Consider the following 4,762-nt stretch of genomic DNA (forward strand, 5'->3'; position numbering starts at 1 on the left):
TGTCCCTCGGCACATAATGAATCCATCGGCTGCCGATTGATTGCCGGTCCGCACTCCATGAAGTTGACCAGCAGAGAATGCCTGCAGAAACTGTTGAACAGCAGCAGAGGGCAAGGCAGAGCATGGCAATACAATTCAAGCCATATATGCACCAAGCATGTTCCTTATCATGTGAATGAGTCAAAGGGACATGCTTCTTGGTTCTCGGACCACCAAGCGCGCATTTCAATGCGTGATGGCCCAAGAGACCAAGCGTGCACATTTTGATGTCAAATGACATGCAATGCACAAAATCAGATCAAGAGGCTTCTACCTTTATCATGACTTGGTCAAGAGGTAGAGCATGCGTGCCGATGCAATGCAACTCTAATCATGCGAACTAGCATGCAAGCATGAACATGGGCAATACATAAACATGCAACAATGTGTTAAGTGGCTAGGGGAGAGAATACATGCCAAATGTATTACAACCTAAGCATACAACAACATATCATGCAACTCAAGCACTACAACAAAATGCAATTACGTATGGCATGCAACACAAGGTGAAATGGAGTGGATATGTGATAATGTGCAAGGCATGCATGCAATAACATAAGAGGATGGTCTTAGACTAATTTGGACAGCCCTATGCTAGGCCCAAAACAGTGGCCAAAGCCAAGGAAATGAGGCCCAAAACACACGCACACACGTATGCAAATATGGTCCAATTCCTAAGGCCCACCAAAGAAGCGTTGAACTACACTTAGTGCAACCACACATGGCATGAATCAAATGACTAAAAACAGAATTTTAGCATATTAAGACAAGGCCTAAAGATCACTTAGATGGCCTCCAAATGACCTAAATTCAAAGACATGCACAAATGCCAAAACATGGAGCATGCTACACAAGCTTTCAAACCATTAAAGAGGTGTCCAAGGCAAGCATACAAGCCTGTCAAAGGGATTGAAATTATGCCAGAAATGGTGCCAAACCATCAAAATAAGGCAAGTAATGCATGCTACACACTCAAACACTTAAGGCCAACAAGCCAAAATACAAAGGGGCTATACAATGCATGCCAAAGTTAACCCAAACGACCATGGACAGACCTCTAGCATGGAAAAATAGGCACAAAAGCTTCATAAAGCTAGAGCTAAAACATGCTTGAACAGTGGTTTACAACCTAAGGCATGTTAAGGCCTAAACGTGGCATTACAAGGTAGGTATGCTAAGCATGCATGGTGTACCAAAACCAACAAAAAACAGAGGCATATTATGACATAATAAGCACAAAAAACAACTAAGGCATGGTCAACATGAAGCTTAGCTAGGTGCTCCCTCAAAGGGCCAAAAATGGTCCTTTTCAAGGACAACAAGGAGAGCGGGTGGCCCTCTCCTCCCTAGGACCTCAAGGCACCATCCTCACCTCTGAAATCCCTCAAGATTTCAGTGGTGAGGAGGCCCAAACACCAAGGTCCCGGAGCTCACTCAAAATAGCACAAAATAGGGCCTCTCAAGGCCTAAGAGGGGTCAAACACCTCCAAACCACAAAACACTCTAAACAAACTATTTAGAGGGCTTAAAAAAAGAACTTTTTTATGTTATACACTAAGCACAAAAATAGTTCTAAGATAGGCAAAAAAACAATGCAAAAATGGGGAATATAAAGGCAAGTTTCTTACCCTGAAAGATTTTCTTCAAAAATGGTGGACCAGTTGGTTCTTCAAGCTCAAAACCACCCAAGAACTTCAAGAACAACCTCTTGGAACCTCAGTAGCCAAGGGAAGGTATAACACTATGTGTTTGTGTGCAATAGTAAGACACAAATGCACCTAGACACACACAAAGGTAAAATGAGAGAGAGGTATAGAGATAGAATATGTATGGAACCCTAAACCTAAAACCAGAGCTCTCACACAACTTTTCTCTCTAAAATGTCTAACCTAAAGCCAAGAGGGGAGGGCTCCTCTTATAGAGGAGCCAATCTTGTAAAGCTTACTCAAGAAGCTAACAAGGAAACCATCCCTCCATACACGTGTATGGAGGGGAACAAAATGCCATACAGCTGTATTAAAATATCTGCAAAAGCAGATGAACAGTAGTCGGCTGCTCAAAAATGCCATTTTGACAAAATGGACTGCCGACCGGCAACAAATAGTGCTGACCGGCAGTACACATTGCCGATGGCAACAAAACACCAGCCGGTGGCCTCTGGCCATGGCCGGTGATGTGTGGGGATGCCTCACAAGGCATTCCCTGCCCCTCCAAGGCAAAACACAAGTGTTTGGTGCAAAACCAGACACTAAACAATCGAGTTCGGAGATCCTGAGGCAAGGCGCGTAGCCGAGACCTCCGGGAACTCTAAACGAACACAAACATGGATGATCACCGGGTGTTCAAACGGTGACGTCCAAGTCTTGAGGACGGTCAAAAATGGGGTGTCTACACATAATTCGGGTTGGATTCGCATCTTGCATAGAAGGGCTGTTTCTTATAGTTAATTTATACTCCATTTCTTGTATGGAGAGATCACGTCAGACTTTCACATTATAATTGCTTAGCCCCCTTTTCTTGTCTGTATCACTTGCTTCAGAGTGTGGTCCATGTGTACTGTACTCTAACTTACATCATTTTTCTGTTGGCTAACATGTAGTGCTCACGTGACACTCATGTTTGGGTGTATGATGATGGTTGTTATGAGGAAGATGGTCAGAACAATATCAAGGGAAGCATTTGGGAGAAGGCATGTGCCTAAAGACTTCTAGTGGAATACATTTTGGAGATTATATTAGTGTGTGGGAATCGTTTATGAAACATTTAAAAATTCCTCTTTGTTAGACAGGCTTCAATACGGCTTGTTTGCACCTTGTTCTCTTTGCCAGTGGCCCATGGTCAGCCTCATGGACAAAGGGATGAGGCTAGCACTTATACTACTGTTCCAAATTATCTTGAACAGAAAAAAATTCAGAAACTTCTTCTACTTGGGGCTCAAGGCTCTGGAACCAGCACTGTTTTTAAGCAGGTATTGTCATTTTGTGTGTACTTCAAATGGGCTGTGGTTTTTAATAATATAGCTATCAATAAATCTTGCAGGCAATGCAGGTGGATTTTAGATGTGAATTGTTTGTAGGAAATGTTTATTCGAAGCTTTTCTGTTTACATGGTCTTTGAAATATGATTGTTGATTATTCATAGGACTAAATGTACTTCTGAAGTATTATTTAAAGTCATTCACCATCTAATATTCAACCACAATATGTTTATAATCAACTGTTTGCAAATTTTATATGGTAAGTATCATAACCTATTCAAAATAGTAACATTAATACAAAACGATATGCTTCATGAACAAATCCAAAACAATTAATATGGTTATTTTATGATTTTGTTAAGATGGTTATTGTACGACTAATATGGTTACTTACGAAGTCCGTACTATGATCAATATGGTTATTGGATTTTGTTTATGCTTCATGAACAAATTTTTATCAATGTGTATCTGTTTTAGGCTCCTTCTCCTTATATCTATGGCATACACTTGACTATACTAGTTTCATATCCTTGTGTTGCTATTAAACCTTAAAATCCAATTATTCAAAGTTTTGGGATGCATTTGTAATGCTGCTTGGTTAATGATTTATGGAATACCAGTAGAGAGTAGCACATATGGGTTTGTGGTATGTTTTTTTTTTTTTTGAACTAATGTTTCAGTTATTATGGGTTCTTGAAGGACTAATATGTGTATATTAATCTATGTTGTATGTACTCAGATTGAACATCAAATAGAGCAACTAGATTCAAGTGTTTGAATTTCTTGTTATTATTAGGATTACTTTTATAGCAACATCAATTTATTAGCAACATCAAATAGAGCAACTAGAATCCGATCAAAAAAAAAAAAAAAAAATAGAGCAACTAGATTCATATGTTGTATGTACTCAGATTGAACATCAAAAATTTTATTTCATACATATTCGAGTATGCAAAACTAATGATTAATTTGAAAAGATTACTTAATTTTGAATTTTATATGTATTTTTTATAATTTTAAATTGGCCAATATTTAGTCAATACTAATGAATTTTTTTTTTTTTTGGTTGCAGATGGTTTTTGACGTACAAATGTGGATATGACTTTTTTTGACAAGTACGGAAGGGCATTATTTTTATATCTCCGTCCGTATATATAGTGGTTCATACAAATTAGTTTTTTGGAGTGGTAAATATCCAAAATTTGGCCCGATAGAAATTAGCATTGGACGTGGTACAAATTAGTTTTTTAGGCGGTACAGAATAAATTTTTGGTGTGGTATAGATTTCCTTTTGGATATTAAATTTGGTTAATCCTCTATTATGCATGGAATTAAATTATTGGGGTTGAATTATACTTAGTTCGTATGGAATTTGTATTACATTTAGAATTGGACGTTGAATATAAATTTTTTGGATGGTTGGAAGTGAAATGTGTGCACGTTGAATTGTTGATAATATATTCAGTATTGATGGATTATATTGTTTATACAGGGTACAGGTTGCACTAATAATTAATATAGGTGGTTTAGAAATTTAAAAAAAAATAAAAAAATTAATATAGTATTTGGTGACTAAATATGTTGGTAGCAAAAATGTAAGCAAATGTTTTGGCGACCAATAATTTAGTAGCAAAAAATAACCAAATGGCTTTTTGTGACCAAACCACATAGTAGCTAAAACAAATCAGAATGAGGGAAGTTTAATTGCCGACTAAATATTTTAGTCACTAAAAACATGACATTCTT

The 4,762-nt window shown here is 37.8% G+C and overlaps 1 long non-coding RNA gene across 1 annotated transcript; it reads left to right on the top strand.

Annotated features, from left to right (window-relative positions):
- Positions 1 to 2,513: 2,513 nt before the first annotated feature.
- On the top strand, positions 2,514 to 4,441 carry LOC145794715 (uncharacterized). The gene is made up of 2 exons (XR_014334639.1): positions 2,514 to 3,007; positions 4,089 to 4,441. It is a non-coding gene; the product is annotated as an uncharacterized LOC145794715 (long non-coding RNA).
- The last annotated feature ends 321 nt before the right edge of the window (positions 4,442 to 4,762 follow it).

Source organism: Camellia sinensis, chromosome 7 (assembly GCF_055761805.1).
Source record: "Camellia sinensis isolate YWXY chromosome 7, ASM5576180v1, whole genome shotgun sequence".
Taxonomy (NCBI): Eukaryota; Viridiplantae; Streptophyta; class Magnoliopsida; order Ericales; family Theaceae; genus Camellia; species Camellia sinensis.